This window comes from Schistocerca serialis, chromosome 4 (assembly GCF_023864345.2).
Source record: "Schistocerca serialis cubense isolate TAMUIC-IGC-003099 chromosome 4, iqSchSeri2.2, whole genome shotgun sequence".
NCBI classification, from domain to species: domain Eukaryota; kingdom Metazoa; phylum Arthropoda; class Insecta; order Orthoptera; family Acrididae; genus Schistocerca; species Schistocerca serialis.
Genome location: NC_064641.1, coordinates 117949972 through 117975799, shown reverse-complemented (window position 1 = coordinate 117975799; position 25828 = coordinate 117949972).

The following is a 25828-nucleotide window of genomic DNA, read 5'->3' as shown; positions in this document are numbered from 1 at the left end:
GAACTATTTATCGTCCATGTTTCACTTCCATACATGGCTACACTCCATACAAGTACTTTCAGAAACGACTTCCTGACACTTAAAACTATACTCGATGTTAACAAATTTCTCTTCTTCAGAAACGCTTTCCTTGCCATTGCCAGTCTACATTTTATATCCTCTATACTTCGACCATCATCAGTTATTTTGCTCCCCAAATAGCAAAACTCCTTTACTACTTTAAGTGTCTCATTTCCTAATCTAATTCCCTCAGCATCACCCGACTTAATTCTACTACATTCCATTATCCTCGTTTTGCTTTTGTTGTTATTCATCTTATATCCTCCTTTCAAGACACTGTCCTTTCCGTTCAACTGCTCTTCCAAGTCCTTTGCTATCTCTGACAGAATTACAATGTCATCGGCGAACCTCAATGTTTTTATTTCTTCTCCATGGACTTTAATACCTACTCCGAATTTTTCTTTTGTTTCCTTCACTGCTTGCTCAATATACAGATTGAATAACATCGGGGACAGGCTACAACCCTGTCTCACTCCCTTCCCAACCGCTGCTTCCCTTTCATGTCCCTCGACTCTTATAACTGCCATCTGGTTTCTGTACAAATTGTAAATAGCCTTTCGCTCCCTGTATTTTACCCCTGCCACCTTCAGAATTTGAAAGAAAGTATTCCAGTCAACATTGTCAAAAGCTTTCTCTAAATCTACAAATGCTAGAAATGTAGGTTTGCCATGGTATTTATACAAATTTAATTAGTGATTCAAGATAACATTTTTATCCTGATTTCCATTGCCAAACAAATGGTCGGAAATGGGCTAATGGGTGTAAAACTGATCAGCCTGAGGTCTAGTTTTGCAAAAGAGGATTTAATTGGTTTGGAGTACCAGAGGAATTTGAAAAATTATTTGTGATTTGAAGGAAATTCACGCCCGGGTTCCCGGGTTCGATTCCCGGCGGGGTCAGGGATTTTCTCTGCCTCGTGATGACTGGGTGTTGTGTGCTGTCCTTAGGTTAGTTAGGTTTAAGTAGTTCTACGTTCTAGGGGACTGATGACCATAGATGTTAAGTCCCATAGTGCTCAGAGCCATTTGAACCATTTTTTAAGGAAATTTTCGTACCCACACAAACTGGGGAAAGAGACAAATGGGGGTATCGAATTGCCCAGTCGGAGGGCTAGTTTTGCAAAACTAATGTTAATTGCTTGAAAGTAAGCAAGGTTATTAAGAAAAGTCTACTAGACAAATATCGTCTGGTACTCTTTAAAATTCAGGGTTAAACATTGAAATTCAAATTCTCAGTAGACACCTCACATACACTCTCTTGATCTGTGTACTCTTAATAATAACAGAATAATTATCAGTATCTTTATGTATTACATTTCATGCTTTCTGAACAAAACGTAAAAACAAAAAAATTAATAAAAAGCGTGATGAAATGTTTTATGAAATAATTGGTCTAAAAGTAAGAAATAAAATATGTTACAGAAACATTTGGCACACTTTGAATGCTGCTCGAAATCATGAACAGCAGATTACGTGCTGACTGAGAATGTAAACTTCAATGTTTAACTTAGAATCTTAGAATTTTAGAAATTACTAGAGGATATTTGTCTGATGGATTATATAGACCATGTGATCTGTCGTTGTGTGACCTTCACGTATTTGTGTCACCTGTGCTTGAAAATGTAAAAAAGTTCCAAGCATTTCAGTTTTCTGTCTTAAAAATTTTCAGCAGAGCATCCTCCAAATACGAGGAAAAAGAGTAGATGTGGCGCAAGACCTAATGTCTCACTTACAAGTGCTGTCAGCATAATTGTTCTTGCTCACTCACTTTTCCCAAAATAAAAGTTTATAAAAATGGAAAAGTAAATCAGAGGCCAGTTCGAATCAAACTATGGATTCTGTTTAGCGCTCCTTCTAACTACTGTGCGAGCTTTACCTACTTCTACGGTTCTTTGTTTATGATTATAGATATTTAAACACTCGACTTTGCCAAGCAATGACAACCACATTTTTGCTTCAATATTCGAATTTCTGTAAATGATTTCATGCAACATTCAAACCCGTGTTAAATTTTACTCTAATCTGTTTCTTTTTATTTTGTCTTTTTCTTTTTTTTTTGTTACCATTGAGACAAATGATTTCACAAACATTTCGCCGTTTTTCCTAATTTTTTTGTGTCTTTTACTTCGATAGATGGTTGATCACACGTGAAGCTGATACTCAATACTAGTGCACTCTTTCCTCCCGTTTTCAACGCTCAATATTCGTCTTCCCGTTCGTTCATTAATTTTAAATGCAAAATACATTTCAGTTACAAGTCAAATTTGCGCGGCTCCCGTTGCTATGCTCGTGGCACGGCCATTCCTGATCACCTACACCATTATGACAAGCTTTGATTAATCGACGTTCAAATGGGCTGTTGGAAGTAAGAGATACTTCCAAAGCTGCACAGTACAGAATCACCTTCTTTGGTTCAAAAATGGCTCCGAGCACTATGGGACTTAACTTCTGAGGTCATCAGTCCCCTAGAACGTAGAACTACTTAAATCTAACTAACCTAAGGACATCACAAACATCCATGCCCGAGGCAGGATTCGAACCTGCGACCGTAGCGGTCGCGCGGTTCCAGACTGTAGCGCCTAGAACCGCTTGGCCACACCGGCCGGCTCACCTTCTTTGGGTACAACTTAGAGGACGTAGGGTGAGTGTGGAAGAGAGACAGATGGTATAATAGAAAAAGCCTGCTACGCACTTAACGGATATTCGTGGAGCATCGATGTAGATTGTACGAGCCAATGAGAACAAGTCGTAGATGAATGCGAGATGGGGCTTATCCACGTAGCTCATGGTATGGGTTCGGTGCTGTCAAAGGCCCCCCACCACGAAACACAGTTTTGATGTGAAAACGTCTCTGCTCATCAGTCGAACCTTCTTGTGCGATAAAATAAAGTCACATCTGAATCTCTAGTAACTACGAGACTAATAATCCGTAAACAGTGGCTGACCCAACAATTGACAGAGCGTGTCTCTACGTGTTTGTCGCACAGTATTTGTTTCTCCTGTGACGCCATCGTACCAATGTCGGCTCATGTGCGTGATTGTTAGGAATTAAGCCAAGCCTCCATTGGAGCCGTATTTGTCTGACTAACTGGACGGCCGCAAACGGCTAACTAATCCCAAAGCATGTAGCGGCATTGGCACCCGTCTACTGCACAGACGACGTCGACCGAATACGCCCGTACACCGCCGCCAGACTGCGATCCCGGTTAAACTGCTTGTATCTGGATGTTTTCCGTAGTCAGTTACCAACTATGGACGCGAAAATGCTTATAAATTTTGTGAATGAGAACAGGCTACTGTGGGACATGCAAGAGACAAGGCCCAGCCGATCGATAAGGCACGAGATTGCTGTGGGCAGTTAATGAAATTATCCCTCAATTTTACTGTTGTCAACAATGAGTTGTAAGTGAGCAGTGGTGCATGAACATGAGCGTGGTTCACTTAAAATTGTGTGCGTTGAGGGGTGTAAAAACACAGAGTAAGAAAAGGATCGATATTCGTAATTTTCTGTACCTCGTAAACAAATGAAAACCAAAACTGACAGTGACTGTATTACTTGCGATGAAATATTACAAGAAAAAGGTAAGTCAGACTCAAATATCTCTATTAAAAAATCTCTGTAATTGCAGTGATGGAGAAAATATAGATTTAGCCAGTACCTCTACTGGCTTCAAGGCATTTAATGAAAAGACTAGTAGCCTTCTGCTCAACATCTGCGATTTCAAAAATTATATTGAAGAAAAGGAGACTGACAATTCTATAAAGTATAAGATCTTATTGACTACTTGTTAACCTGACGAAAGTTATAATTTCAAGAATGATGGAGATGAGAGTATGAGAAAATTTCATTTGGACCGGATGATAGGGCGCCCATTCACCAATTTCAAAAAGTTTCATCAGTCTAGAAAAATGTACATGATTTCCAAATGGTATAAAGGAGTAGTTGAAAATTCAAGTAATTTTATTAATATTATGACAAAGAAAACTAAGAGCACAAGGAAAATGTTGTGAAATTAGTGCAAATTAATCGTGCTACGTTTAAATCAGTTGTTTCCTGAGTATTGCTTTGTGCATCAAATAACTTGCCACTAAGGGAAAAATCAAATTCAAATGCTGTTTTTGATGATTTGTTACAGTTTAGGATGTAACGAGGTGACGAAAAATTGGGGAAATATCTTGAAAGTGCCCTAATAACGCCACCTATATTTCTCGTAGAATATAAAATGATTCGCATTCTGAAACAAACTTTACAGTTTTGTGTCAATTCAATGATGGAGCATGGGAAGAATGATTGTTTTTAAGCCCCAGTAAATTCCCTAATTTTATCTGCGCAATCTCTTCATGACAGCGAGACTGAAGAATGTACATAGTTTTTCCACACAAAGACGGTACTTGAAGTTTCCGAAGCAGTTTCTTGTGAGATCTACGAAATCTCTTGTCGCGTATCAGCCAGTTCAGATTTTCGACATTTCTGTTACACTGCCTCGTCAGTTAAACAACCCTGTATTGAACTTGATAGGGACTCGTTGAGACCCTAATGTCTTATTAATTTTAGCGTTTTTTGCTGTTGTTTCAGTGACACTATATAGTACTGAATTACTACGTCACTCACCTTAGCTGTGGAACTGCTATTCAATGATGACACCAGTCCTTAATACACTCCTGGAAATGGAAAAAAGAACACATTGACACCGGTGTGTCAGACCCACCATACTTGCTCCGGACACTGCGAGAGGGCTGTACAAGCAATGATCACACGCACGGCACAGCGGACACACCAGGAACCGCGGTGTTGGCCGTCGAATGGCGCTAGCTGCGCAGCATTTGTGCACCGCCGCCGTCAGTGTCAGCCAGTTTGCCGTGGCATACGGAGCTCCATCGCAGTCTTTAACACTGGTAGCATGCCGCGACAACGTGGACGTGAACCGTATGTGCAGTTGACGGACTTTGAGCGAGGGCGTATAGTGGGCATGCGGGAGGCCGGGTGGACGTACCGCCGAATTGCTCAACACGTGGGGCGTGAGGTCTCCACAGTACATCGATGTTGTCGCCAGTGGTCGGCGGAAGGTGCACGTGCCCGTCGACCTGGGACCGGACCGCAGCGACGCACGGATGCACGCCAAGACCGTAGGATCCTACGCAGTGCCGTAGGGGACCGCACCGCCACTTCCCAGCAAATTAGGGACACTGTTGCTCCTGGGGTATCGGCGAGGACCATTCGCAACCGTCTCCATGAAGCTGGGCTACGGTCCCGCACACCGTTAGGCCGTCTTCCGCTCACGCCCCAACATCGTGCAGCCCGCCTCCAGTGGTGTCGCGACAGGCGTGTATGGAGGGACGAATGGAGACGTGTCGTCTTCAGCGATGAGAGTCGCTTCTGCCTTGGTGCCAATGATGGTCGTATGCGTGTTTGGCGCCGTGCAGGTGAGCGCCACAATCAGGACTGCATACGACCGAGGCACACAGGGCCAACACCCGGCATCATGGTGTGGGGAGCGATCTCCTACACTGGCCGTACACCACTGGTGATCGTCGAGGGGACACTGAATAGTGCACGGTACATCCAAACCGTCATCGAACCCATCGTTCTACCATTCCTAGACCGGCAAGGGAACTTGCTGTTCCAACAGGACAATGCACGTCCGCATGTATCCCGTACCACCCAACGTGCTCTAGAAGGTGTAAGTCAACTACCCTGGCCAGCAAGATCTCCGGATCTGTCCCCCATTGAGCATGTTTGGGACTGGATGAAGCGTCGTCTCACGCGGTCTGCACGTCCAGCACGAACGCTGGTCCAACTGAGGCGCCAGGTGGAAATGGCATGGCAAGCCGTTCCACAGGACTACATCCAGCATCTCTACGATCGTCTCCATGGGAGAATAGCAGCCTGCATTGCTGCGAAAGGTGGATATACACTGTACTAGTGCCGACATTGTGCATGCTCTGTTGCCTGTGTCTATGTGCCTGTGGTTCTGTCAGTGTGATCATGTGACCCATCTGACCCCAGGAATGTGTCAATAAAGTTTCCCCTTCCTGGGACAATGAATTCACGGTGTTCTTATTTCAATTTCCAGGAGTGTACTTGATTTGTGAAGGAACATTTGGCTTTTGTTTTGCTGCGCTTTCTTTCACTTCCTGACTCGTTCTTATGTTCTGGACTCCGATTTTGTGCTACTGGCAACTATCTAAATCTTCATCTACATGGCAACTCCACAAATCAATTTAAGTGCATGGGCGAAGGTTCATTGAACCACCTTGACACTAGTTCTCTATTATTCCAATTTCCTACAGCATGCGGAAGGAACGAACACCTATATCTTTCCGTCTGAGCCCTGATTACTCTTATTTTATTATGATGATCGTTTCTCCCCACGTAGGTCGGCGTCAACAAAATATTTTCGAATTCGGAGGAGAAAGTTGGTGATTGAAAATTCGTGAGAAGATTCTGCCGCAATGAAAATGTCTTTCTTTCAATGATGTCCGCCCCAAATCCTGTATCATTTCAGTGACACTCTCTCTCCTGTTTCTTGATAATACAAAACGTGCTACCTTTCTTTGAACTTTCTCGATGTACTCCGTTAATCGCATCTGGTAAGGATACCACACCACATAGCAATACCCAGAAGAGAATGGACAAGTGTGGTGTAGGCAGTCTCTATAGCAGATCTGTTACATTTTCTAAGTGTCCCCCCGATAAAACGCAGTCTTTGGTTAGCCTTCTCCACAACATTTTCTATCAGTACCTTCCAATTTAAGTTGTTATTAATTGTAATACCAAGGTATTTAGTTGAATTTATGGCCTTTAGATTTGACTGATTTATCGTGTAACCGAAGTGTAACGGATTCCTTTTAGCACTCATGTGGATGACCTCTCACTTTTCGTTATTTAGGATCAACTGCCAATTTTCGGACCATTCAGATATCTTTTCTAAATCGTCTTGCAATTTCTTTTGATCTTATGATGACTTTACTAGTCGATAAACGACAGCATCATCCGCAAATAACCTAAGACGGCTGTTCTTAATTGTAATACCAAGGTATTTAGTTGAATTTATGGCCTTTAGATTTGACTGATTTATCGTGTAACCGAAGTGTAACGGATTCCTTTTAGCACTCATGTGGATGACCTCTCACTTTTCGTTATTTAGAATCAACTGCCAATTTTCGCACCATTCAGATATCTTTTCTAAATCGTCTTGCAATTTGTTTTGATCTTCTGATGACTTTATTAGTCGATAAACGACAGCATCATCTGCAAATAACCTAAGACGGCTGCTCAGATTGTCTCCTAAATCGTTTGTACAGATAAGGAAGAGCAGACGGGCCTATAACACTACCTTGTGGAACGTCAGAAATCACTTCTGTTTTAATCGATGACTTTCCCTCAATTACTACGAACTGTGACCTCTTTGAGAGGAAATCACGAATCCAGTCACATAACTCAGACGATATTCCATAAGCTCACAATTTCGCTACAAGCTGCTTGTGTAGTACAGTATCAAAAGCTTCTGAAAATTTAGAAATACGGAATCGATTTGAAATCCCTTGTCAATAGCACTCAGCGCTTCATGTGGGTAAAGAGCTAGTTGATTTCACTAGAACGATGCTTTCTAAATCCGTGTTAACCGTGTGTCAATAGTCCGTTCTTTTCGAGATAATTCATAATCTTCGAATTCAAAATATGTTCCAAATCCTGCGCATATTGACGTTAATGATATGGGCCTATGATTTAGTGGCTTACTCCTACTACCTTTCATGAACACTGGTGTGATCTGTGCAACTGTCCAGCGGATCTTTCGTCGAGCGAACGGTTGTATGTAATCGTTAAGTACGGAGCTATTATATCAGCATACTCTGAAAGGAACCTTTCTGGTATACAGTCTGGACCGGAAGACTTGGTTTTGTTACGCGATTTAAGTTGCTTCACTACTCCAAGGATATCTGCTTCTACGTTACTCATGTTGGCAGCTGTTCTTGATTCGCATTCTGAAATATTTACTTCGTCTTCTTTGGTGAACTTTAATATAAGACCAAAATCTTTTCTTGGTTTTGGTTGTCTCGGGAGCAGTGCCTGATGCCTTCAGTGACTACCGTAGCAGAACATTGTCTTCATGGTCTTTCGCAAAACTCAAAGAAATTTTGGTCATATGTAGAGGCTGTTAGTGGCACCAAAGTTAGTGTCCAGTGCCTAGCGAATGAGACAGGAACTGAATCTGAGCGTAGCAAAGCAATATTTGAAATGTTTTGCTTCGTTTTCAAATGTTCCTTTAAAAAGAAAAACTCAAGAGAACTGCCCCAATTTAATTCTCGTACCACTGGAAAGATGAATGAAATAAGTATTAGTGTCAGTGGTGTTGAGAAACAGCTGAAATCGTTAAAATTGAACAAAGCTTCATAGCCCGATAGAATCCCCGTCAGATTCTATACTGAATTTGCGGCTGAGTTCGCCCCTCTTCTAACTATAATCCATCGTAGATCCCTTGAACAAAAAACCATGCCCAGTTCTTGGAAACAGACACAAGTCACACGGATCTACAAGAAGAGTAGTAGAACCGATGCACAAAACTACCGTCCAGTATCCTTGACATCAGTTTGTTGTAGAATCTTAGAGCATATTCTGAGCTCAAATGTAGTAAGGTGTGTTGAACATAGTGATCTCCTCCATGTCAACCAGTATGGATTCCGAAAACATCAGTCACGTGAAACCCTGCCTGCACTTTTCTCACATGGCATACTGAAAGCTTTGGATCAAGGCAGTCAGGTAGACTCAGTGTTTCTTGATTTCCGAAAAGCGTTTGACTCAGTACCACATCTACGCTTATTGTCAGCAGTTCGATCATATAAAATATCAAGCGAAATCTGTGACTTGATTTAGGATTTTTTGGTAGGGACGACACAGCATGTTATCTTGGACAGAGAGTCTTCGTCAGATGTAGAAGCAACTTCGGGTGTACTCCAAGGAAGACTGTTGGGACCTTGCCGTTCATGTTGTATATTAATGACCTCACAGACAATATTGACACTAACATCTGCCTTTTTGCAGGTGATGCGGTTGTCTATAATGGAGTACTGTCTTAAAGAAGCTGCATAAATATTCAGTCAGATCTTTATATGACTTCAAAGTGGTGCAAAGATTGACAAACAGCATTAAATGTTCAGAAATGTAAAATTCACAAAACGAAAAATCTATAATATCAACGAGTCACTGTTGGAATCGGCCAACTCATGCAAATACTTAGGTGAAATACTCCGCAGGGATATCGAATGGAATGACCACATAGGTTCAGTTGTGGTTAAAACAGGTGGAAGGCTTCGGTTTATTGATAAAATACTGGGGAAGTGTAATCGGTCTACAAAGGATATTACTTACAAATCAAAATTAAAGGAACAAACGGAAATTTTGCAAGGTTGCTTTTCTGTTGCCACAAAACAGTATAAATAGGAGATAGCAAAGTAGAAACAGTGTAAAAAAAGAACGTAAACTACTGCAACATGCATAACGGTAGACAAAAATGTTCTTCGTTTTTTTCCAAATTAACAGATATGTATACACATTCCGACAACTGGTTAACGAGCTCAGTATGGGGTGTGACCACCTCTGGCAGCTATACAGGCATGACAAAAACGGGGCAGTCTGTGAATGATTTCATCAATCTCTTATTAAGGCAATAACACCCATTCTTATTGCAGAGCTGCTCGCAAGTCTTATAGAGTTGTTGGTGGATGCTGACGCGATGTAACCCATCTCCCTAGTGCATTCCAGACATGCTCTATGGGATTCAGATTAGGAGAGCGAACAGGCCACGCCATGTCTGCATTATCTTCTGTTTCCAAAGCACCCGTGCTTTATGAGGTCGAACGTTATCGTCCATCAGTACGAAATCTGTATCCACAGCACCTCGTAACACCCGCACATTAGGCCCCAACGTCTTATTAAGATTCCTGACAGCACTTAAACCCTAGCTGTTCACCTGTACAATTTCATGAAGAGGTTTTCAAGCGGTCAATATAATTCCTGTTCACACCATTAGGGATCTTCCTCTATATCGGCCTCTTTCCACAATGTTTGGGTCCCGAAATCGTGTTCCACGTTCCCTCCATATGTGAATCACTCTCCAGAGCAAATCGGGGCTCATCTGTGAAAAGAACATTGGGCCACTGTTCGACTGTCCAGGTGGCATGCTGACGACTCCACTCTAGATGCTCCCTTCTGTGAAGACGCGTTAGAGGTATACACACATCAGATCTCTGACAATAAAGATCACTCTGCCGAAGCCTTCTTCTCGATACAACACGTCCAGTGAATGCTGCGAGGTCTGATGCCAGCTGCCGTGCAGTACTAAGGCGCTACCGTCTCGTGCCCTTGCAGCCACATAACGGTCCTCTCTTTCTGATGTCACACGTCGTCAGCCCTGCCCTGGTCTTTGGGATGCAGTTTCGTTCTCTATAAACTGTCGCCACAGCCGAGAAACAACAGAACGATTCACATATTGCGACTGTCCTGCTTCAATTTCTTCTATGGCCTTCCACCGTAGAGTGTCTAGTAGGTGTCTTCTCTGTGCCATACTGCACCGTCGGTGACTACACACAGCGATTCCGGCGGAGGTTCGAGTCCTCCCTCGGGCATGGTTCAAGTGGCTCTGAGCACTATGGGACTTAACATCTATGGTCATCAGTCCCCTAGAACTTAGAACTACTTAAACTTAACTAACCTAAGGACAGCACACAACACCCAGTCATCACGAGGCAGAGAAACTCCCTGACCCCGCCGGGAATCGAACCCGGGAACCCGGGCGTGGGAAGCGAGAACGCTACCGCACGACCACGAGCTGCGGACCCTCGGGCATGGGTGTGTGTGTTTGTCCTTAGGATAATTTAGGTTAAGTAGTGTGTAAGCTTAGGGACTGGTGACCTTAGCTGTTAAGTCCCATAAGATTTCACAGACACACACAGCGATTCTGGATGTGGGACTACCCGGAAACACTATCCCATTTGATAGGTGCCCTAACGTCACAGTTGGCATGGTTGCCCGTTGACCGTAATTCCATCATCCGTGCAGAACACGATCGTACGTTCATCGGTTGACATTTTTATGACTTTATTGTGAATTAGACAAAGGACGGGGAAACAGCGGTTTGTTGCTTTAATTTTGGGCACGAGCGTACTATAATTCTCTGTATATTGGTCACACAGGGATCGTGGGAATAAGATTTGAATAATTACTGCACGCATAGAGGCACTGAAACACTCATTCTTCCCGCGATTCAGACGTGAATGGAAGAGGAAGAAAGTCTAATAACTGGTAGAATGGGACGTACCCTCTCCCATGCATCTCACGGTGGTTTGCAGAGTATAGATGTAGATGTAGATGAAGATGTAGATACCTATGATTCCATTTTGCTGCGCTTCGGAAGTATTGAAAAACTCACGCATTTTTATTCTGGTAGGCGAGTGCATTTCTGGTAATATGTGGCTATTTGCAAATTTATGCTTGAGTTGGAAGCTGTTGCGCACTGGGTGCAATTTATTATGATCCGCATACCAATGAAGATCTCGTGCATGTGGTAAAGACACAATTTCCCAATACTAGCCTTATGAATTATTTGATATCGATCATCTTAAAGACCAAAGATTATTATTATTTTTCAGTTTATTTGTAAGTAATGATAATAACATACACTACGATATCTCTGTTGCCTGTGTGTGCCATGCCTGAACCAGAGAAGTTTTGATCATATTGCCAGTTTCTTTGTTTCTCTATGGACTTAGAACAAATTTAAAGTGTGAAGTATCCCAATGAATTAACTGCAGCCGCTTTACTTCAATTTCATACCGCCGAGAAATGGACGAAATTTCAAACACGACTCGAGATGGACTGAAACAACACAGAAATCTGTAAGAAGCTCAAGTAAGTACCTCCATAATAACAAGTGATAATATTCAGTGCTGCCGTGCATTAACCGGCTTACTAGTAGTGGCTAACGTGAATGAAAGACGTTACACTCATTTACGAGAACTTGTGACACAATGGCGGACGGCGGTATTAACAGCACGAATTCTTCCGCAGTTTCTAACCAAATACAAATGTCTTGTGAGAAACTACATCGTATTACTGACAGTCCCGAATCAGCCAGTTCGCCGCAGACTGCTTCGGTAGGAGAATACAGTTCGAAGAAAGACTGTTGCGGAAACCATTTTCCGTTTGGGGAAATTATCAGCATTTTAACAGAACTGGCTGAGATTGTTACGAAGCGTAGGATACTGCGCAGTATCGATGACTGGAAAGACCCGCAACAGCAGACCAACATATTATCTATCCCCAACGAGATTCTAGCGCAGATATTTCAAAGATATTTCTCCTATTTAGAACTGTGTCTGCTGAGGTCTGTTTGCACCAGATTTTCTGCCATAGCTTCTGGTGTGCTCGAAAATGGCTTTAAAAATGTAGTGCGGGATATAATGGAAACAATGGAAGACGTGCACCAAAGACTAACTGCGGAGCCCGCGACAGATACTCCGCCAACGAGTCTGTACTCTTTGAAGACTGTAGCGCTGCTACAGACGTACAGCATACTAGAAATCATCCTGTCAGACCTTACCATACTCAAAGCCGTGGCAGGTGACCAAATGTGTGGGGCGGATATGTTTTCTCCCACAGCTTACTTACTAGAGAAGTCGTCTCAGATTCTACGAATGCTGCAGGATCACTACAAAGACAACCCAAGCAGTTGTCCGCCGTTGTGTACCGTAGATCAACTGTCTACAGCTTGTAAACATTTTCTGAACATGTACGAGGAACGTGGACATTTTCCCGACGGCGAAAGTTGCTACTTCGGAAGCAAGGTGATAGATCTTATGGAGTGTTGTGTTAATGCAGACTGTGAGATGAAGATTTGGTGCGAAGGTGACAAGTGCCGCATGAAAGGGAACTACAAACTACGGGAACATGAAATACTTCCACCGGCGGAAGACTGCGGAAGCCATCTCGGGGGTTGGCTACAGGAGTTCAGAACTGCAATTCAGGAAGGAAACACCGACTTTATTCACTGGAAAAATACAGAGGCGAAGACAGCCCTGGTGATAAACTCGCTAACAGCGGGGACCCTCGAAGAATGGTTGAAGGAGCTGCTCTTGAACAAGGCTCGTGTGACAACGGAAGTAGTACGAGATGGATACACACTCGTCCGCCGAGAAGTTCCGGCAGCGTGGAGGACGAACCGCACCACAAAAATTTACTTCGAGCTGGACTGTCCTGTTTTCGAGGCTCCAGACTGTGTCAGAAAATATTTTGCCGGTTCTGAGAGCGTTAGCAATTCTAAAAGAGAAGTGAACGACGGGTTTAAGTGGACTTGTACGTGTAGTCTAATAAATAGTAGTGATGGTAAAAGCTGACCTCCGTGTGTTCTCATTCATTTTGTACCAAAGTTCGTGGCTGAGTGTTCTCTCTCTTTAAAGATCACTAATTTTGCTTTATTTATTTATCTGTTCTTTGGCTATCGACTGCAGCTGATAAATTCTACCTGAGAAAACTTAGTACGTCATGTAATTTTGTAATCAGACCGACCGCAGAAACATAACATCTGTGTTGTGACTGCATTTAATATTTTACTATCTGTCAAGGCTTAATTACTGCGAAGACTACATACATTTATAATTAGGCGCAGGGTCACATTCTAAAGGCTCATAAAAGGTGATTATACAGTGTGAACTGGAATTCCATCGGCAAAATTTCGAACGTTATTGAGTATTTTTGAAGTATTTTGGTATAAGGGACAGGGGGAGGGTCTCTGCTGTTAAAGGGTATCAATGAAAAATTATTATTTATTCGGTTTGTTACCGTAATTATCTTTGTTTCTGTGACAATACCTTGATGAGGATGAAAAAGCCTGTAATACGCAATCACCAAAAAATACAATACGAAACTGAAAGTAGTGCACCCTCAGATGCAAAGGTACATCACAGAAGTTTGTCATCGCTGCGGGAATAGCTCAGCATAGCGCCGTTGTGACTGCCTTTCACAGCATTCAGTGAACTCATATATGCGGTGCATATCGGTCAACTGCCCAATTAGGGGTGGGAAAAACCGACCGGTTAAAACCGATACAGGTATTTTGTTTCCTTTTAACAGTATTTTTCGGTATTTGTTTGGTTTCGATTATACATGTAACAGTTTTTTTAATTTTTTTCTAATAACCACGTAAAAACCCGAAACAACAATCAGCCATAACAGCTGCGCTAAAATTTTTTGTTTTGAAGCAAACCTTCTTCAATAAACATGTAATTTTTATTCGTAAAATTTCCACTGCTCTGAAGTATTGCGTTATCATAGAAAAAGGGAAAACTGATCGGTTTAATAACAATGCCTACAAAACGAGCAACAAACTCGTGGCATAATAATATTGGTACAGCATTGCTGAGACATTAATCCCGTGTCGCATGGCTTATTGATGGTAGAAGCGTATGTGCCGTAAGCTTGACTTGCCCCGTCTGATCAATATGGTAGCTTCTCTCTGTCACTGGCAGAAATCAGTTACATTACAGAATATCACCGTACCTAATCTGGAAATGTTTTATGAAGTGCTGTAACATTATGTATAGTACTCCATTTGCTTTGAAAGATTAAAGATGGAAAGAGTGACAACAAACTTGTGACATCATATAAGGAGAAAACTTAAAACTCAACAATCTATTTATAGTTAACAAAAAAAAGAAAGTACGTCATCTGTTGCCTGTCCACATAATTTGCCTTTATCTACTTGTAGCTCATGAAAATGGACAAATTAATACGAAAAACAGAAGAGGTTGAAAAAATCAGCCAATCAGCTGCAAAACGAATGTTTATCAGCCCTTGACCTGGGGTTTAGATATTTCTAAAAATATCTTCTTCAGAAGGAGTGGATCTTGTTACATCACATGGTGGTACTTTACATTGGCTGAAGCCGATTTGCTCTTCTCATTTACATGTGGGCTGTTCAACAAAGAATGATCTTTTTTTTTGACAACATACCTTTACTCATCCTCATAATTTTGATTGTCCTTCTCAAGGTAGCCTCCCATGAATGCCATGCACTTCTCCCAGCGTTTCTGCCAGTCTTCAAATACATGCTGGAAACCATTTTTTGAGAGGTCCTTCAAAATCGCCTCCTCAGCCTTCACCACTGCTTCTGATGATTCATAATGCCTCCCACGAAGGCGTTTCTTCATGTTAGGGAGTGGAGAAAAGTCGCATGGGGCTAAATCCGGACTATAGGGTGGGTGAGGTATGCACTTCACGTTGATTTCTTCAAGATATTCAGCAACAACATTGGCAACATGCGGCCGCGCATTATCGTGTTGCGGCATTCAGCCTGCTTCACGGAAATGTGGTCTTTTGCGCCTGATATTGACTTGCAATGTCTTCAGGACATCCTTGTAGTATTGTCCAGTTACTGATGTGTGTGCACGTACAACATGCTGATAAACCATTCCATGAATATCAAAGAATGAGATGACCATAACTTTCCTAGCAGAAGCAACCACTTTTGCTTTTTTGGGGGGGTTGGCGATGAAGGAGATTTCCACACTGAGCTTTGCTGTTTGCTCTCAGGATCAAAATGATGTAGCCAAGTTTCATCAGCAATGATTACATTTGAAAGAAGCTACGGATCTTCCTCTAACATCAACTTTAACTGCATGCAGACTTGCACGCGAATGTCCTTTAGTTCGGTAATCAACAGTGTGGGAACCAATCGGGTACAAACAAGTGTCATGTGAAATTTTTCTGTCACCTAATTAAATGTTCAGTATTCCAGAAAGTGATCCTCAGGTAATTCGTCGATCCTCTCTCACAATGACAGCAGCAGTGTTGATGTTTTCTTCCGTAAGAGCAGTAACTGGCGCACCGGGTCCACCTTCCTTTGAAATTGATTGTCTCCCCTCTTTAAACATTCCAGCTGTGCTGCGGGGAAGAACAAACTTTCCATACGCCTCCTGTAACATCGTATAGGTCACAGCTGAAGATTTGTTGATACGAAAGCAGAATTTCAAAGCCGCATATTGTTCCTCACATGTTACCTCCACTGCAGCGTGGGCGATACTGAACTTATCTGACCTTGGCTGCCTCTCACAGAGGGGAACCAGGAGTCCCAACAATGAAACTGCTAGGGCGTGTTTGTTGCACATTTAGCTAACAAAATATCATAATAATAAATTTTACCGCGAGAAATTATGACCATAAAAAATTATGATCATTCTTTATTGAACAGTCCTCGTAAAATTGACATAAAAACAAGAATTATCGCATACCATGGCTCTAGACAGTAGCCAGATTGCATTCAGCGTACTTCAGAATAAGTGCCCACTCGTAAACGCTCTTGTCAACATAAAATTATAACAGGAGTCATAGGATAAAATATTTGCATAAGTATGCACCATGCCAAAGACAAAAGCATGGTGTATACTTAAATAATGAAAATATTTCATGTTGTGATTCCTGTTCTAAGTTGGTCTTTGTTTCTGGCATGGAATAAATTTATGGAAATATATATCATACCATATTACCACTAAACAACGGAACGTAAAATCACGAATAAGGTTTGTCAAACTACAGCCCTAATGTCCAACCATTCAGTCTGTATTTTCGTCTTCGCTTATTTCAACTAGGGCATCATAGACCTCCCATACGTTATAGTTGAGAGGGGTGACCGCATCGATTCTACTTTCCCATCTTGTCGTACTCAGTGGCTTCGACGTGAGGGTAGATATATGATCATTCAGGACTGCCCAGCGTCGCGTAGATGCACGAATAAATCATAAATTTTTCTCACCAAACAAAAGAATGAAACTGCGTATTCTGGTCCCTTTGCAGCAACATTCACAGCTAGATTCAAGGAATGACTACTGCAGGGAACATAATATGTCTTAGGATTTACTTATAAAATCCTCTTTTTCGTTCTTGCCTTCCATATTAGAACCGTTATCATAGCCCTGACCCCTCCAAAGGTATTTTCATTTCTTCTATCTGTTTCAAGACTACCTCTGTAAGCCCCAAACAAGACGTATCTCTTATAGGTACAAATCCAAGAAAATGTTCAGTTATATTTACATCGCATGTGTCAAAATCAGTAGAAGTCACATTCACAAAATGGACTATCATTGTGATTTGGTCAACACCCAAAATATCTAGTGTACAGTCCAAAATTAAACTATAATATTTAGCAGATCTCAATTAAGATAATATTTTGCTTTTAATTTTTTCGTGGAGAATGTGAATTATTTAATTTTGTGTATTTTTACCCAGATAATGACGAGACTTAATATGTTCGCTGAGAACTGAATCAAATTTACCAAATAATTCGACAATTTTTAAGAAATTCCCGTTGTTGTGAGTGAACAGTTTATCTGAAGTTCCTCTTAAGGGAAGACATTGGCCAGCCAGAAACTGGATAATTGTTATAAGGCGTTCGATTATACCTTTCCAATGCCGGGTTTCTGCATTTAATATCTGCAGGTTTCCTGCATCGACAGTATTGCCAGATTTTAATCTTCTGGCGAGCCCCACCCATTTTTGGTGCGATTCTAAGTGCACTTGGGACCTACCGTGGCTAGCTAATGTCTCAGAAATATGGAGCCAGCTACTATAACCACCTGAAATCAATAACATTTTAATGTTCGAAAAGAGTTTACAGCTGAAACAAAAAACAAGTGTTTGCACCTTTTTTAATAAACTAACCGTTTCCTCTGAACAATTTCACCTTTGCACAAACTGTAACTGTAATTTTTAGAGGCGAAGCGACGATTGGAATCATCCTTAGGGCAGCTTTAAGATTCCGTTATCTGTTCTGGAGGCCCTCTTTTGACTGACGTTGTCCTAAAGAAACCACCTATTTTGTCGAGCCATTTTGCGGGACCTGAATGAACTACATCACTGACAGTTCGAATATCAGATGAGCACTTGCTAGAATCAGCTGGTACAGTTTCATATTCATGAGATAGCTTGCATACAATGTCATGTTCACCCTGCGACGTTGAAGGTACATCTTCATCTACCGAAGGCTTACCCTAATGTATGTCTACATCTGCGTTTATGCTTAGATCATTCTGATCAAAATCTTCTTTACGATGGGAAAAAGTATTTAACGAAAATTTCTATTTTTTGTCTCCGTTTTCTCTTTCCCCTCGTCTTTTCCTATTCTGGCTGCCTGAAAGGCACTTCCTGCCGTCAGACATTGCATCTTATCGCATTCTCAATAACTTAAATCCTAATGAAAACACGTCGCGTCACAGTGAGAAAGCCGGCCGGAGTGGCCGAGCGGTTCTAGGCGCTACAGTCTGGAACCGCGCGACCGCTACGGTCGCAGGTTCCAATCCTGCCTCGGGCATGGTTGTATGTGATGTCCTTAGGTTAGTTAGATTTAAGTAGTTCTAAGTTCTAGGGGACTGATGACTTCAGAAGTTAAGTCTCATAGTGCTGAGAGCCATTTGAACCATTTTGAACAGTGAGAAAGCGTTTTCACACAAAACTAATAATTCGTTGGCACTGCCGGGTGAATGTACAATTATCAACTTTTAACACAGTCGTTATTGTCTTTACTGAACAGCCTGCGAAAGGAATGATACGGCCAGTGATAGAACTGTGTTTACGTAAATCATTATTGTTCGAAGTTAATAGACGTAAGTAAATTGTGTCTGGAAAATAAAATATGTTTCTAGTAAGTGCACCTCATACAGACCTATATTAGCGCCACAATCCACAGTTCGACCGCTATACCAAACACTTAACTCGTTACTTAGCTATTAACAAACAAGGCAAGCAACCATTGCTGCTATATAATGAAACTACCTACTGGGAGCGGTGTATCCACTGTGCACAGCTGCCAACTTCCGAAAATATTTGTCCCGTAAATTCAATGCGAAATATCCCTAAGACTCAATATTCATTATCTAAAACCTCTAAAAGAAAACATTCATATTTTGCTGTTAATTTTACTTATTTACTAGCAATTTCAAATATAATTTCAGCTTTTTGTGAAGCATTCGAAGTTTTAATGCTAATGTCAAACAAACTTATCATTTTGATTGGGTTATGTATAATACAAGATCTGCACTTTGATGCAGAGAAATACAAACCACCAAAACCGTCTTAGGCATTTCAATGCACAACCTACTTCATAGCTTTTTTAAAAAAATATAATAATGTAAATAGAAAACGTGCGCCAAATACCAGCATTTGAAATTGTTAAGCACAAACCTAGTACAAATTAAAGAGAAAGAGAGAGGACATATTTTAAAACATCTTCATTATCTTACTCTTGAAAATGAAGTACTCCACAGTGAACGTACTATTGTGCTTGTAATTGCTCCATGTCATAAGCAGACTTTGGAAGTCTGTGGGAGAATCGTACAAATACTATTAAGTAACTAAATAGTAGCGAAATAATTCAAACTTCAAATCCGTTTTTTAATTCGTGAACACTGCCGCGATCCGGCTGTCATCTATTTCAGAATACCCAATAGTGGCCGAGCGATTCTAGGCGCTTCAGTTTGGAACCGCGCGACCGATATGGTCGCAGGTTCGAATCCTGCCTCGGGCATGGATGTGTGTGATGCCCTTAGGTTAGTTAGGTTTAAGTAGTTCTAAGTTCTATGGGACTGATGACCTCAGATGTTAAGTCCCATAGTGCTCAGAGCCATTTGAACCATACCGTTATGGGAACGAGGCAACAAGCAGTGGTGTTCTAATGTGTGACGACTGACAAATAAAACGACTTTTTGAGCAAGAGTAATAGAATATAATATGATTATACAAGAATTTTTTTATTTTATACACGCATAAAACGATTTTATGAAGAATTTGTATTTCCAACTTATTCTCACATTTCTTTATTTATGTAAGGTGAATCTGTGGCCCCAAAAAACTGCCACTCTCGGCTATGGCACGGTCCTCCCCCCCCCCCCCCCCAAGCCCCCACCCACGAGCCCCTAGGGCCGACCTGGCACTGCGTTCATGAGTCGTCGAACCAATGGCGTGTGTTCCAGCGCGATCAATGAATGAGAAATGGGATTTTGCTATTGATATATCTAAAGTGTACTGTGTTCCCCATCTTTAACACTTACCTATTTGCTTACATACATATTTGGGCTTTCGAATAAGAGGGGATGTTGTAGAATACTGCCCACGTGTGTGGGACCCATACAAAATAGGACTAACAGGGGATATTGAACATATACAGAGAACGGCAGCGCGAATGATCACAGGTTTGTTTGACCCTTGACAGTGTTACGGTGATACACAGTCATTCAAACAATCACTCTTCCCGTCCGTCATACGTGGATGGAACGGGAAGAAACCCTAATAACCGTTACAACGCGACGTATCCTCTGCCACGCACTTTGCGGTGTTATACAGAGCATAGATGTATATGTAGGCAATGTATATGACATATAACGTCATTTTACACATTTTTTAATTACGATTATTGGAAAATTACTTACGTTATCTTTAAAAAATGCACTGTTTTTCTTTTATTTTCCTAGACGAACAACGTTGTACCTTTGCAGTTGCTGAAACACTGATTTTTCTGGGTTATTTATTGCAGAAACAGAAACCTTATTTTGAGTAAGTACAACGACACTGGTGAAAACACATATTATGTACTGCAATATAGATCTGCACAAGCAGCAGAAGAAGATACGGGAAAATTTAACACTTCCTGGTGCCATTACACTAAACATGTAGAGTCAACATCACATTTTCTGTCCTCAACCAGTGGGTTTTGCCAGACAGACGTGCAAATCCACTATTCACTTGGCGACTGTTCATAGAAATTCCGTTTTCTAGCTGGGGTATATTGTCAAATGACAAGTAAGGCATTCTTCTTGGTACTTTTTACTGGCAGAATTTTATCGCACAAGATAGGGAAAACCATAACGGTATCTAGTGGCATATATATTTCTCCAGTGCCTCTAGGCTTCTTTGCAATACTTTGACATATCCACAGTTGGTGGATGTTACAACTTTTCCTTTCCCTTAGTGTAGAAGTGTTGTCAGGTCACATGTGTAGCCAGACATACCCATTGTTTTGAATTAGCCTCTATGCATCCTGTAGTCCCGTGTGCTAAGGTCCCGGAAATCCTGTGCGTCTATGTTACACAGAAGGAATCCATTCTCCTTGGCATTGGCAGTCACTAGACTCCGGTTGTCTGGGTGAAATGATTTTTGTCCCTCCTGTAAAAGCAAAATCACTATCACCTAATAGAAAACTATGCTCTATAACAGTGAATTTCTGGTCCACAGCAGCGAAATATTTTCACATGATCAGATTTTGGAAAAGATTCTTAGTATTTGGAACATGTCTCACAAAATTAGCAATATTTAGCCTTATTTTCAAATGAAAATCATATGAAAAATAGGAATTACTATCGAAACATTCCAAATAAAAATAGAACATTTCTGTTGCGCCATCATAGTTGATAAGCCTGATTATTCCAAGGATCGTATAAAAAAGTTCACCAATGTACAGTTCATTGTTGACAGCCGTCTGATTTGGTCAGTGTGTCCACTGTAGTTCAAAATGGAGAAAATCGAGTTTCGTGCTGTTATTAAACAGTTTCATTTGATGGATTCCACTGGCGCACAAGTAAAAACAGAAATGGATGTAGTTCATGTAGGTTCTGTACCATTGTTGAGGGCTATTTACTTTTGGATTAATGGATTTAAACGTGGCCGGATGGGCGTCGAAGAGGAAGCGCGCCCCGGCCATTCAATTCACGTCGCCACAAAGGAAACCATTGGCAGAACGGATACAGGTTTTAGTGAACACAGGGTTGCCGTAGCGAGATTGTATATTGTAACCCCCAAATCCTTCAAAAATAAACGAAAAATATAGCTATTCGAAAAGGCAGATATAAATTCACTTGACGCCTTCCTAGAGACAATCTCCACAACTTCCAAATTAACAACGTTAAGTGTAGACCAGAAGTGGCTTTGATCCCCCTTAGTACACAAAATGAGTCAGAACACTGTTGCAGAAACAACGAAAACAGCATGCAAAATTTAAACGAACGCGAAACCGTCAAGATCGGCGATCTTTTACAGAAGCTCGAAAATTAGAGTAGACTACAATGCGAGATGCTCCACAACGAAACTTTGTCTCGAAACCAGGGAAAAATCCAAAGAGATTCTGGTCGTATGTAAAGTATGCTTGCGGCAAGACACACTCAATGCCTTTTACGCGCGATAGCAATAGAAACACTATCTGACAAAGCAGAGTTCCTAAACACAGCCTTCCGAAATTCCTTCACCAAAGAAGACGAAGTAAATATTCCACAATTCGATTAAAGAACGGCTTCCACCTTAGATGTGTATACCCTCAGAGTAGCGAAGTAACTTAAATCGCTTAGTAAAAGCAAGTCTTCCGGTCCAGACTGTATACGAATTAGGTTCCTTTCAGAGTATGCTGATGCAGTAGCTCCACACATACATATTGCTCGCTTGGTGAAAGAAACGGTCCCAAAGACGGGAAAGTTGTACAGGTCACACCAACAGTCAGGAAAAATAGTAGGACTAATCCACTAAATTACAGACCCGTTTCATTAACATCGATATGCATCAGGATTTTCGAACATACAGGCTATTACTAAAAGATACGGCCAAACTTTCAGGAAACATTCCTCACACACAAAGAAAGAAAATATGTTATGTGGACATGTGTCCGAAAACGCTTACTTTCCATGTTAGAGCTCATTTTATTACTTCTCTTCAAATCACATTAATCATGGAATGGAAACACACAGCAACAGAACGTACCAGCGTGACTTCAAACACTTTGTTACAGGAAATGTTCAAAATGTCCTCCGTTAGCGAGGATACATGCATCCACCCTCCGTCGCATGGAATTCCTGATGTGCTGATGCAGCCCTGGAGAATGGCGTATTGTTTCACAGCCGTCCACAATACGAGCACCAAGAGTCTCTACATTTTGTACCGGGGTTGCGTAGACAAGAGCTTTCAAATGCCCCCATAAATGAAAGTCAAGAGGGTTGAGGTCAGGAGAGCGTGGAGGCCATGGAATTGGTCCGCCTCTACCAATCCATCGGTCACCGAATCTGTTGTTGAGAAGCGTACGAACACCTCGACTGAAATGTGCAGGAGCTCCATCGTAAATGAACCACATGTTGTGTCGTACTTGTAAAGGCACATGTTCTAGCAGCACAGGTAGAGTATCCCGTATGAAATCATGATAACGTGCACCATTGAGCGTAGGTGGAAGAACATGGGGCCCAATCAAGACATCACCAACAACGCCTGCCCAAATTCACAGAAAATCTGTGTTGATGACGTGATTGCACAATTGCGTGCGGATTCTCGTCAGTCCACACATGTTGATTGTGAAAATTTACAATTTGATCAAGTTGGAATGACGAAACTAAAATGAGCTCTAACATGGAAATTAAGCGTTTCCGGACACATGTCCACATAACATCTTTTCTTTATTTGTGTGTGAGGAATGTTTCCTGAAAGGTTGGCCGTACCTTTTTGTAACACCCTGGATATTGTGTTCGAACATTATGTATTATATCGGGGAGAACGGTCTATTCACACACAGCCAACAGGGATTTAGAAACCATCGGTCTTGTAAAACACAACTAGCTCTTTTCTCACACGAAGTGCCGAGTGCTACTGACAATGGACTTCAGATTGAATCGGTATTTCTAGATTTCCAGAAGGCTTTTGACACTTTACCACACAAGAGGCGTTTAGTGAAATTGCGTGCTTATGGAATATCGTCTCAGTTATGTGACTGGATTCGTGATTTCCCCTCAGAGAGGTCACAGTTCGTAGTAACCGACGGAAAGTCATCGAGTGAAACAGAAGCGATTTCTGGCGTTCCCCAAGGTGGTGTTACAGGCCATCTGCTGTTCCTTATCTACACAAACGATTTAGCAGATAATCTGAGCAGCCGTCTTAGGTTATTTGCAGATGATGCTGTCGTTTATCGTCTATTAAAGTCATCAGAAGATCAAAACACATTCAAAACGATTTATAAAAGATATCTGTATGATTCGAAAGTTGGCAATTGACCTTAATTAATGACAAGTGTGAGGTCATTCATAGAGTGCTGAAAGGAATCCGTTAAACATCGGTTACACGATAAATCACTCGAATCCAAAGGCCGTAAATTAAACTAAATACCTCGGAATTACGATTATGAACAACTTAGATTGGAAAGAACACATAGAAGATGTTGTGGGTAAGGCAAACCAAAGACTGCGTTTTATTGGCAGAACACTTACAAAATGTAACAGATCTACTAAAGAGACTGCCTATACTACGCTTGTCCATCCTCTTTTGGAGTACTGCTGCGCGGTCTGGCATCATCACCTGATATGATTAACGGAGTGCATCGAGAAAGTTCAAAGAAGAGCAACACGTTTCGTATTATCGCGAAATAGGGGAGAGAGTGTCACTGATGTGGTACAGAATTTGGTGTGCACATAATTAAAACAAGGGCGTTTTTCGTTGCAGCGAAATCTTCTCACGAAATTTCAATCACCAACTTTCTCCTCCAAATGCGAAAATATTTTGTTGAGGCCCACCTACGTAGGGAGAAACGATCATCATAATAAAATAAGGGAAATCAGGGCTCGCACGAAAGACACAGACGTTCGTTTTATCCGCCCGCTGTTCGAGACTGGAATAATAGAGAATTATTGTGGAGGTGGTTCGATGGACTTCCTTCCAGGCACTTAAGTTTGATTTGCAAAGTAACCATATGGATGTAGATAGTACACAGAAAAGACAAGATATGGTAACGCAAGACCGCCGAATAAAAATTTGTGAGATTGCTGAGGCTGTAGGCATCTCAACTGAGCTAGTGCATTATTTCCTGTATGGAAAATTGGAACTTTTCTCAAACGATGCACTGAAAGCTTTGGATCAAGGCATCCAGGTAGATGCAGTTTTTCTTGATTTGCGAAAGGCATTTGACTCTGTTCGGCACCTACGATTATTGTCAAAACCACGATTGTGGTTCACTTGATGGTGAAATTTGTGACTGGATTGAAGACTTTTTGGTAGGGAAGACACAGCACGTTATCTTGGATGGAGAGTCATCATTAGATGTAGAAATGAATTTTGGTGTCCCCCAGGGAACTGTGTTGGGACCCTTGCCGTTCATTTAGTATATTAATGAACTTGCGGACAATATTAATAGTAACATCAGGCTTTCTGCAGATGGCGCAGTTATCTGTAACGAAGTACTATCTGAGATACACAAATATTCAGTCAGATCTTGATAAGATTTAAACTTGGCGCAGAGATTGGCGACTTGCTTTAAATGTTCAGAAATGTAAGATTGAATACTTCACAAAAATGAAAAAAACGTAGTATCCTATGACTATAATACCGGTGAGTCACTGTAGGTATCAGCCAACTCATACAAATACCTGGGTATAACACCTTGTAGGGATATGAACTGGAATGATCAAATAGGTTCAGTCGTAGGTAAAGCAGGTGGTAGACTTCGGTTTATTGGTAGAATACTGGGGAAGTGAATCAGTCTGCAAAGGGGACTGCTTACAAATCACTCATGCGACCGACTCTAGACTATTGCTCAAATGAGTGAGACCGGTACCAGATAGGACTTACAGGGGATACTGAACGTATACAGAGAAGGGCAGCACGAATGGGAGAGTGTCGCAAAGATAGTAAACGAATTGAACTGGAAGACTCTTGAAGATAGACGTAAAATATCCCGAGAAAGTCTACTGACAAAGTTTCAAAACCAACT